Source organism: Chaetura pelagica, unplaced genomic scaffold, assembly GCF_000747805.2.
Source record: "Chaetura pelagica isolate M959 unplaced genomic scaffold, ChaPel_1.0 scaffold358, whole genome shotgun sequence".
NCBI lineage: Eukaryota > Metazoa > Chordata > Aves > Apodiformes > Apodidae > Chaetura > Chaetura pelagica.
Window position 1 is genome coordinate 654381 of NW_009954233.1, and position 11592 is coordinate 665972.

An 11592-nucleotide genomic window follows, 5' to 3' on the forward strand; every position below is an offset into this window, starting at 1 on the left:
AGGGGTACCCAGGGCTGCCTGCACAGCCTCGGCACCTCCTCCTCGCCCTCAGCCCGTGGGGTGCAGGGATCCGGGCTGCCGGGCTCTGCCTGCACACAAAGGACCACCCGGCCATCTCACCGCCTGCGTGGGAAACGAGCTTTGGAACACAGCTCAGAGCAGGCAGCCAGAAACGTGCTGCCTGCCCTCATCTCCCAGCTCCTGGCCCTTCTGAAGTGGCCCCTCAGCACCCTGGGGCTGCTGCCAGGGAGCCCTGGTCCCCAAGGGCAGGAATGGCCTGTGAAGCTGCAGCCCAGCAGTCAGGAACAGCAGCAGCTCAGCCTGCAGCAGCAGCCTCAGGGGCAGCAGGTGCTCACACCACAGGGCCCCTCCAGCCCTTGGCCTCCTCACAGCCTGGGAGCACAAGCAGCTCCTTCCAGCTACTGAGACAACAGCCAACCAGTTAGAACTACTTTTTAAAAAACCTCTCCTTGCTGAAGCCCACGCACTGTCCCTGTGTTAGGCAAGGCCTCATTTGCCACTTACATCCCATCATCAGAAAGCTGCAGGAGACCCCACCCCCAAATCCCTACTGTAAGCCTTTGTCTGGTATGTAAAGTGTGTTTTATCTAAACAAGCTGCTCAGCAATGGTGGTTATTCCTTTTCCTTTTAAAGCAAACAACTTCCTCCTCTGCCACAGCACTTTCCATTATCAGAAAAGGCCACGGTGATACCCAGTTTATTGCTGAATTGATAAGCCTATCTCACGGTGTAAGGAATTGGAGTATTGATAGTGAGGTGCAGTTTAATAGCTGATGACTCAAGTATCCATAGCTTGTCCATTTTACAAGCAGTTAGAGATGCAAGACACTTAGTGGTAAAGGATACTGCAGAACATGATATAGTACATCTCCATGTTCAGACTGCAATCAGAAGTAAAAACCACATTCATTCAGGGATCTGGAATAGACCTGGTACTTACAAATTATACTTCTTCTTTTGGGAGATATTTCTTAGCTGTACAGAAGTGTGGAGAGGCTGAAATGAACAAAGGCAATGTGTTACTATGGAATTGTATGCCAGCACCATTTAATTATCCAAATAGTATAAGAGCAAGATAAACGTGATAAAGATGAGTGTGAAAGTAGTATTTAGAAGTTTGTCCTCCACAAGTAAGTCTATGTAATTATAGCCTTGTACCAGTAGCCCGATACCTTGTAACCCTGACACAATTGGACACATTCATTGGAATTTCCTCTTTCAGATTTCAGTAGCTGGAAAACAAGCATCATGCACACATCTTTGTTTCATCTTTCTGAAATGCCCTTTGTCCTGTGGCACATCCACACCTGGCATCCCCACTCGCAGCTTTGCCCATCCCATCCTCCCCGTGGAGGCTGCCTCCTTTGAACAAGGTGGATACACACCCCAGGGGCCAACTGGCAGGGCCTCCCTGCACCCATGGCAAGTCAGATGGATTCCACCCCACAGCTCCAAGCCAGAGCGACATGCCTGCACCACGTGGAGAGCCAGCACTGGTTGGGCAACACAGCATCACGGGTGCATTTCAGCTCAGTGCAGTGGCCTGGATTTCTGCTGGTGTGAACTGGCACACCCGAGTCAAGTCGACGGTGGATTTATCACACTTGGCATCAGACGAGCGAGTAGCCCCCAGAATGCTTTGACCTTTCAGAATTTTCTTCTTTACAAAGTGCAATAAGCATACAAGCAAGTATCTCTTAAGAACTTAGGAAAAGACTGACTTGCTTTTATAATCTTAATAACCATCTTTAAGTCTAACTGGCCACATCAAAAGAAGCGTGGCCAGCGGGTCAAGGGAGCTGAGTCTGTCCCTCTGCCCACCTGGAGAACTGTGTCCAGTTCTGGAGCCCCCAACACAGGAAGGACACGGAACTCTTGGAGTGAGTCCAGAGGAGGCCATGAAGATGCCCAAAAGGCTGGAGCAGCTCTGCTTTGGAGACAGGCTGGGAGAGTTGGGGTGTTCAGCCTGGAGAGGAGAAGGCTCCAGGGAGACCTTAAATTACCTTTCAGTACCTGAAGGGGCTCCAGGAAAGCTGGGGAGGGACTTGGGACAAGGGCAGGGAGGGAGAGGACAAGGGGGAATGGATTAGGACTGGAAGAGAGGAGATTTAGGTTGGACATCAGGAAGAAATTATTCCTTGTGAGGGTGGTGAGACACTGGCCCAAGCTGCCCAGAGAAGCTGTGGCTGCCCCATCCCTGGCAGTGTTGAAGGGCAGGTTGGATGGGGCTTGGAGCAGCCTGGGCTGGTGGGAGGTGTCCCTGCCCATGCAGGGGGGTTGGATCTAGATCATCTTTAAGGTTCTATGATTCTATGATTCAAAGAAAACATCTATTTACAAAGTACTTTGGCCCAACTCAAGTCCATCATGTGCTTAATCCTCTTTCAATGCCACAAACACCTCTCCCTCTTGGACAGGGCAGCAGATTCATAGCAGTGATTATTTCAAGGGTATGGATTGAGCTTCATCTACTAGTTTACCTATCACTGATGACACAGAGGATTTTCTATGAACATCATACACTTTTCAACTTCGAGAGGAAAAAATACAGGTTAAATGTACATTTTTTTTGTGCTTGAAAATAATTTTCCTTGTAGTGAATCTACAGCAGTAGAAGGCTTGTTCAGAGCAATGAACTGCCACTTTCTGTAGTGCTTTTACATGACTAAAACCATACATAACCAGTGACTACACTACTTACTTTATCTGCTTTCTGTAGGATTTGCATCCAGTTTCATGCATTGCTCTTGTGGGGATGAATCTGCACTGGTTTTGTCTGCTGAAAATTACACCTACTTGCAAAAATCAATGTGTTTTTTTTGTTAGAAAGCATTTTTGAAACCAGAATAAAATCCTTCCTAGTCTTGCACTGAAGCACTTGGCCCTGTTACACACACACAAATGAAATGCAGTGTTTTCACCAATTCTTGGACCAGCATTTCTGCAAACAGCACAAGTGCATATGTCAGCATGTCAGATAAATTTTTATATACTTCCATTGCACAACATGAGAGATTCTCATGAAATATTCTTAAAAGTACAGATGGTTAATTGAGGTGCAGCTCACTTGAAAACATTTTCATTTCAATTACAGAAGATTAAGCATGAAAATCGTAAGTGGTAAAAAATATGGGGCTCACATGGGAGCACAAATGCCCTTTTAGGCAATATGTTTAACTGGGGTACCTAGATGAGGAAAAACCTTGAACCAAACTTACTCCATAGAAAGGTCAGTTTCAAATCTGCCATGTATGTGAGGGATGAACTAGGTCAAATGTTCTTAAAACAACCAGGCTTTCCTATAAACTATGAGAGTTCAAAATGCTGCCCCCAAGGCTGAAAGTGGCTGATGCCTCTTCCTGTAAATACAGGGTGAGGTCAAAGCTACTGGACAACACAGATGTTTAAAAAAAAAAAAAACATAGAAAGGTCAGTTTCAAATCTTCTCTAATTTCTTACCCCACATCTTGGGTCAGCATTAAGTAGCAATTTAGAAAAAGAAAAAAAACACAACCCAAACAGCCAATTCTCATCCATCTGAGTGTGTCTCAGGAGATGGAGAAGAAAAGGCTGACAGATCCACCAGCTCATGCTGGCTTGCTCCCTACAGGGCAGTTTTCAAAGCTTCATTCTACTGGCTTGTCTGACATTTCTGTTACTCTCCCGTGTGCAGCTCCTGAGTGGCTCAGCACATCTCACTGGTGGGAAGAGCTTCATAATGCTCAGCTGGTATTTTCACTTTCCAAATTACAGCCCAGTGCTCCATGCTAACTTATTTCTTAGCCTCCCAGGGGTTTGTGGTTTTTTTCATTTCTGGAGTCTTTTCATGACTTCTATCCTTACTTGCTGCTAGACAAACCTGTGCAACTTCTGTATTTGTACCCTTGTAAAGGGTGTTATCAAACCAAGTCCCTCCCGCACCACTGCCCTTACATCTAGTTTCTCCTGCCTCCAAGTGATTTGTTAAAATATGAGAAGGACCAAGGTGGAAGAACAATGGTTTTCTGGACAGCAGGCTGCAGGCAAGCTGGGAGAACACCAGCCCCCTTACCCAACAGTTCTGTGTGCTGTTCTGTCCATTGGCATCTCTTTTGAGTCATCTCTTCAACAGTGTTCTTCACTCTCCAGGAAGAGGTGAGTTAACCTCTGAGAGAGACAACACATGAACATATGAAGACAGCTCTCTCTGATGGCTCTCCATGTGTACACACAGGTGCAGCATTCAGACCCCTGACCAGTAGAACTGAAATCAGTATGAGAAAGTGTGCTCCTGGCAGCTGACCATGTCACACCCCTGCTCCACAGCTCTGCCCTCAGAGGTTTTTGAGCCCAGGTTGGATGAGGTTTTGTGCAACCTGGTCTAGTGGCAGGGTCCTCTGCTCATGGCAGGGGGGTTGGAACTTGATGATCTTGAAGAACCCTTCCAACCTTGATGATTCTATGTCCACCTCAGGACAGTGAAATGACAGCCAGAACCAACCCTGAGGGGACTGTGCTACTCAGCAGGCACTCCCTGGCTCCCATGAGGCTATCCCACCAGCAGTGGGTCCTGGCTATGGGCTCTCCACTGCTACCCTCCACCCCACTCTGTGCCTTCCACCCAAACAGCTGGTGCTAGCAAGGGGGAGCCAAGAGGAAGACACTCTGTATAGGGGTCCCTTTGGGGGACCCTGGCCATCAGCTAAATGGTGACACAGGCCTCAGCTTGAATCCCTTTGTCAAGCATATTTCACCCTTTTCACTGCTGCAGGGGGTGAGGGGGCAAAGCAGAGAAAGAAGAGAGGGAAGACTGTGCCTGTGCTCCAGGCCCTGCACTGCCACCAGGACTTCAGTCATCCCCAGACTCCACATTTTGGCAGAGACTCAGTGGTGAGTGTCACCTGCCCGTTACCCATGCGCATGGGAGCCGGAGCACCCTCGAAACGAGGAATGTGTCATTAGGGATGATGGAGCAATTCACCTGAAACCAGCTTAGCCAGCACATGTTCCAGAACCTAGGGAAGAGGCACAGGTCCACAGGTGTATTTGTTTGGCTTGGTAACTAGTGCTAGGCATGGAAGCAGATGCACTTAGTGGAATTCCCCCATCCACTAGCATTAGGGGACACTCCCAATTCTGGTAATTACTGTTAATCATTACTATTAATGAAGTGACCATAAAAAAAAAAAAAATGGCTGCCAAGATCAGGATTTTACTGTGCTGGCTGCTGTCATGCAGAGGAGATGAGACAGCCAGCCCCAGGGGCCCATAAACACAGGTCCCCAATCCATTGCTCTTATTTCCAACTAGGACACCGTGGTCCACAATGAAGATCCCCTACAGTGCCAATAACCCAGGGCATTCCCTCCAGCTCCCAGCCAGGCTGCTCACATCATGCTCTGCTGAGATGCAGCTAGAACAGAAAGAAGCTCACCAGGAATCTTTTGGGGTCACAACACTCAACAAGATGTTCCCATTCTGTCTTCTCCCTCTCTAGGTCAAACCCTTTATAAAACTCCATATTCTTTGATCAGCCAACCCTGAGTCACGTGGCATGCAGAAACCTCTGGGGTTTGGTTTGGGAATGACCAAGACTATGAAACATCATCTTCTACTCACCTTCTCCTCCCATCATGGTCTGAACATCACCTCAGGTATCCAAACCTCCCTAGAAACCACTCCTAGGTCACAGATGGAGGAAATGCAACATCCAGCTTAGCAACAGCCCGGGTACCAACAGGGAGCCTCAGGGAAGGACTGGAGGCCTGTGTGGGGCTGAGAAGGACAGAGACAGGTCCAGCACAGGAGGAAACCATCTGCCTGCAATACTGATTTTTCCTCCCACATATGTGCAGGTCTGACTGTTGTCAGCTACTGGGAAAGCAGACAGATCCCAGGTTTTTGGTCACACCCAGATGATCCCCAACTCACCTCAGGAGTGCAGCCTAGATTTTTTCCTGACTAAAAAGCAAACAAAAAGGTTTCAGACCCTGCATGTTTTTCTGCTCTCTCAGCAAGGAGCTGTGGGCTTTGCTGAGGGCCAAGGGAAGGCAAAAGTCTAGGGAACTTCCCCTGGGAACTTGTCCCTGCCTCTCCACCCATGGGTAGGGAGGGCACTGGTCACCTGCTGTGTGCATGGGCAGATGGGACAAGGAGAGGAATCTGCAGCTGGATGTCCTGGTGGGAGAGGTGCCAGCAGCTGATTGGCTGACTGTGATACTTCCATGGATAACATCTCTGCCTGGTATCTACACATCCACCCCCTTGTCCTCATTCCTGCAGCTTAATGTTCTTTAAGAGTGGCAGGAGATTTTCTTTCAGACACTGGGAGTACATGCACGTAAATCAAGTGGGACAGGACAAAGGCAAGGGATGGGTTTAATGAGATTAGTGTCAGTTATTAAATTAAGAACAGCACTAAGGTAGGGCTAGCAGTTCTTGATCAGTGCAGCCACTGCCTTTATCCTTCATACATGAGAAAAAGGGCTATGGGTAAGGGGCAATTAGCCAAAGCTGCCAAACACAAGCTGGGTTTCCAAACTTAGCTAAACTCCTCAACAGCAACAGTTCTTCTACAGGACTGTCAAAGAAAACAGGCATCCATGAAAACTACTTCTATGTAAGACTCCAAATAGAGGCTGCACATGAGATGCTCAGGATGAAACACTTTGGCCACTGACTTGCAGAATGCCTACAGCAAAGGTCACCCCCTCATACATTACACCTTCCAGCTCCACACCCAGATTAACCTACCCTGCCCAAATCAAGCACACCAGCTGCCTGACATCAACCAAAGCCAAGACCATTAAGTTAGCCCAGGAGATGGCCTCTTTTAGGTGAAACATGCTAGATGTGAGAGCCTGTGCAGAACATGGCTCCACTCTTTTGTTTTCATCCTGGCTTCTCAACCCTTCCCCTGTTTTGTTCTCGTAACGTTCATCTTTGCGAACCAGGAGAGAGGTTTCCAGGAAGGGCTGCTGTGAGCAAAGCTAATTACTCATCTTTCCAAATCATCCACTTGACAGAGGACGCATAGGTTAACTAAACTAAAAGAGAGGTCTCTGTGCAAGTCTGCTTTCCCCCTTTCCCAGAGCACCCTTATGCAATGTGCTGCATGCTGCTGGGTGCCTTTGACGACACGGGGGCAGCTTTGATTACCCTGTCACACACCATCAGAGCTGCCCCCTGCCCTGCAGATGCTGGAATTGGCTTTTACGCAGCTCCAGAGGACATCAGCGCCTTTGGGCAACGGCCTTCGATTGTTTACGTGGTTTTCATAAACAGGATATTAGCAATTTGTAAATATCCTGTTGGAAATCCCTCAGCTGTGCTTGCAAGCTCACCACAGCCCAGTGTGATGTGTGCCCATCTGCAGTTCAGTCTCTCCCTACTAAAACTTCACTGGCAACGTTGCACAACTGCTACTGACCACAGCAATTGCCTCTAATTGTACCTACCAGTGCTTCTGCTTCATGGCTTCTATAAACTGTGCAGCTGGTTCATCTTTAGAGCATTTGCTGGGGAACTACAAACAAAAGAAATACTGCATTATTGTGGTCATAATTTTCCATGGGCTTATGCTGCTTAGTTCTCATTCAGGTAGAGAAAGGAAGGGAGTTACGCTGCTCTGAATTCTTGTTGCTACATCTTACCTAAAGGTAGGGTGTTGGGTTTTTTTTCCTCTTCATATAAACTTTCACTTCAGCTGAATGAAGACAGTGACACACACACACAAATCTAGCATTTTCTTGGCAGTTCCCTCAGTGTCGCAAAATAGGGTGTTTTGATATTCAACAGATACTTGTCCATAATCCTGCAATTTTGTTGCAGTACATCTAAAAATACCTGTGTAACACTAACCTCTCATGTTTCAGCAGTTCACCTTAGGACATATCCTCTCAGCAGAGTTGGAGAAAGGCTGAAAGTTCCCTCGAAGTTAAAAACTGTCTTAAAAACAATGCACACCTACCTGCTTGGCACATCTTTAACTGGCCAGGCAGCTAGCCTTGAGAGATGGAGAAGTCACCTTCATGCAGAGAGGAGCTCCAGCACAGAAGCTAACAGAAGAACAACAGTTAAGAAACCTTGGTGCAGGAGAAGTAGAAGCAACAAGTTGTGTCACCCCTAATCCACATGTGAATAACCCACTGCTGGGAGCACACTGATGCAAAGTGGCCTGAGAGTGCATCTTAGCTCCAGAACAAGTGCCTCAGAGAAATATAACTCCAGGCTACAACTCTGCTAGCATAAGGTCAGATGTCAGGGAAGCCTCCAAGAAAGAATAGCTGACCCATTTGGGCAGGTGAGGGAGTCTTCAAAAGAATGTAATTGTTGCTGTCCCCACACATGTTGCACCAAGAGATCTTGTCTCAGCTACCTGGTGCCCTCAGAAGTTCAGAGCTATTTCTTACTGACCCCCTGGGGTCTGTGCATTACACAGATCCTGGAACTGTCCACAGAGACTTTGGTGCTTCTCTGAATTGAGCTGCTTTTCCCCTAGCTGTCAAATCCCCATCTCTGTTGTACCCTTGGCCAGAAAACAAAGCATCTTGGATGTGTCTCCAGTACAGGATACTCAGTCAAGCTGTGCACTGCACCTGCCCCACCCGGTCCTTCTTACTGTCCTTGCTGAGGATGGTTCTGAAGGTAAAGAGGACCCAGTTTACTATTCTGGCCTCTTTATAAGGGCTGTGACAGCCCCTTAGCTACGTCTTTGCCCCTGAATTGTGCCTGTGACGCATTTCCCATCTTTGCAGGCTCTTCTTTGGCAAAGCAATCCCATTCCTCCAGTGGCACGTGCAACAAGCAGCAATCCTTGTTGGCCACTAGCTGGACCCACTCTAAACCCAGCCTTTCTCTTCCCCCTGCTGCCAGCTGGATAGCTCATCTCCCAGCCACATCCTCTCTGTCACCAGCACATTTTCACCCTCTCCCATCTCCCAGTTCCAGTCCCCTACAGCCATCAGCCTCATTGGCTGCTTTATCTGACCACAATCCTGACCAGCAGCTGGACAGAACAGCAGTGCACCAAGACACACTGCCTGGCACAAAACACCCACTGGCACCTGCTGGCCTTGCAATGGTTTTCCTTTCAACAGCCCCCAGAATATATCAGAAAAAGGCACTGGACTTGCTAGTCTTGTTCATCCTGCACAAAATCCCAGGGAGACTGAGATAAGCTTTCCTAGGTTTCATGACCTCCCCATTCTCCTCCCCCTGGCACACGCACTTCCCCCAGACTTTGGCAAAAAGGACACAAGTCAGATGTTGTGTCACAAGCAAGAAAAAACTAGAACGTGTCACATTTCAGCCCGATTCCCAGAATAACCTTGGTGGGGCCAGTGTCAGCAAAATATTCTTAGACAGGACCCCATTTTCTTCTCCTCTCCTCCCATGCCAGTCCCTTGGGGGAAAGGCACGGCAGGGCAGGAGAGCCCAGTCCTCACACCCTGAGCCCCAGCGAGCAGCCTTTGCTCTGGCTACAAGAGCTGTCTTGGCTGTCCTCAGGTGGGACGCAGTCTGTGTTGGTGTCGTTCCTGCCGCCACCACAAGTGGGAAATGTTGGGCGGGTTTTTCACACCTCTAACCCAACATGAGCAGCACCAGAGCACAGCCGGCTGCACCTGAAAAAGGTGTTCGTCGTCAACCAGATGAACTTCAACTTGTTCTTTAATTTGAAACACTGAGGAAAAGGCAGTGGGTGCGAGGTCCTGACTCCACTTCTTCTAAGGTAAATCACTGTGTATTGCACTATGAACTTAGCTGGGCTTCAGATTGCTTTGCAGATAAAGCAGGAGGAAACTGTAACTTACACCCACTACAAGTCTATGTACAGCTAAGGAATGAGATAACTAAATGCCCTTGGGGAGATACGAGAGGCATTTACAACATAAAAATTGCTTACCTTTCCCTTACCAGGCAGGCAGATAAACACGTATGTCTGTTCAAAAGTGCCTGAAAGTCTGATGCAAGCCCTCAAAAGCAAACGAAATTAAGGCTTAGAGGCAACCATGGTGCAAGGATGTGCAACCCTGTTGACAGAACATTCCTCACCAGCTCAAAAATAAGCAGTTCCAGAGAGCTGCAGGAGTTGGCAGAGATGATGGGCAAGGTGAGAGTGGGAGGGCAGAGGCTGGGGCCTGGGTGCTGGACACAGAGGCCTGGGTGTTTCAACAAGGGCCCAGGTGCCCAGCTCTCCAGGTGCTGTGCTGCACTCAGACTTTCAGTCATGTGGCTGCTGGGACAGACGCTGCTCACCGCACGCTAGGAGAGGGTGGGAGCAATTTGCTTTACTGCTCTTGCCAAAAGCCTCTATTAGTAGATGTGATGAAAGCTCCAGAGAGGCAAAACATTCCTAAAACCACTTTATTAAAATTAGTAACACCCGAAACTCCCCCCAGTTGTTTATGGATGGCAGGGCTGAAGGAGGCAAGCGGTGAAAGCAGCCAGGGAAGCTTCCACTTTCTCTGCAGTGTGACATGGCCAGGGGAGTCCCTGCAAGATTTCATCTGGCTGCTGAAATGCTGCTGCATTTGGCAATGACTTGCACCAAGTCATAAGGAATTGTAATTATTTTTAAAAAATTATTTCAATTAATTATCAATTTTGCATTCTGCATGGAACCATAAACTTCAGGAGGATTTAACATGTGGAAAGGACTGGACTAAAGGTCTGGTGCAGAACATGAAGGCTGTGCAGGCCCTGATCTGCAACCTTGTGCACAGAGATCTGCCCTGGGGCCGTGGCAGAGCCCCCTGCTCTAAACACTCAGGTGGGGCTCAGGAGGGACACGGCCAAGGGCACAGGGACCCAACTCTCCCCTACATTGCTGGGTTTTGGGTCTGTGGAGTTTTTTTTCCTAAGTTAGTTCAATGGGATGTTTTCAGTGGGGCTTTCTGCACAGGTACTGATTGTGTGAACCTGGGTTCTAGGTTAACAAAGATTCTTTTTATGAGAAATGAAAGACAAACTTGGTGCTGTTCAACATTACAAAAACACCTGAAATCTACGACAGCCTCAGCTCTGCATCAGCACAAGGTATGGTATGATTTTCTATCATAAGCATAGGCACCTTTGACAACACCTGACTACACATTTCCTTGTCAATTAGACAGAAAATTTGGCACAACTGAAATTCTGCACGTGGCAACACACAGCTCAAGTGCTGAAGGAAGAATGAATAACAAAACAATACACATTCTAAAACAAATGTATCCAGATGATTGGAAGACAGAGGGAATCTGGCTCATATCTCTGTCACTTTTTCTTTCAACAGAAATAGATACAACTATTTGTATTGAAGGAGAGAAGCACTTCCTTTAATTCACTTGAATTGTGCATAATGCAGTCTCCAGAAGTCCTGTGGCAGGCATGAAGAACTGATGGATGGCTGATATAAACATCCTACGAAAATACACACAAAGTCTGATTCCCAGGTGTTCATTCACAACTTACTGCTTAAAATCAACAATCTTAATTCCACTACAATTCCACCTGCACAAACAGGAGAGGCAGGGGCCCAAACATGACAGATGCCCCCAGATTCTCCTGTATCACAGGAGCCACTTGCAGTCTGCTCCAAAGCCTAGTGA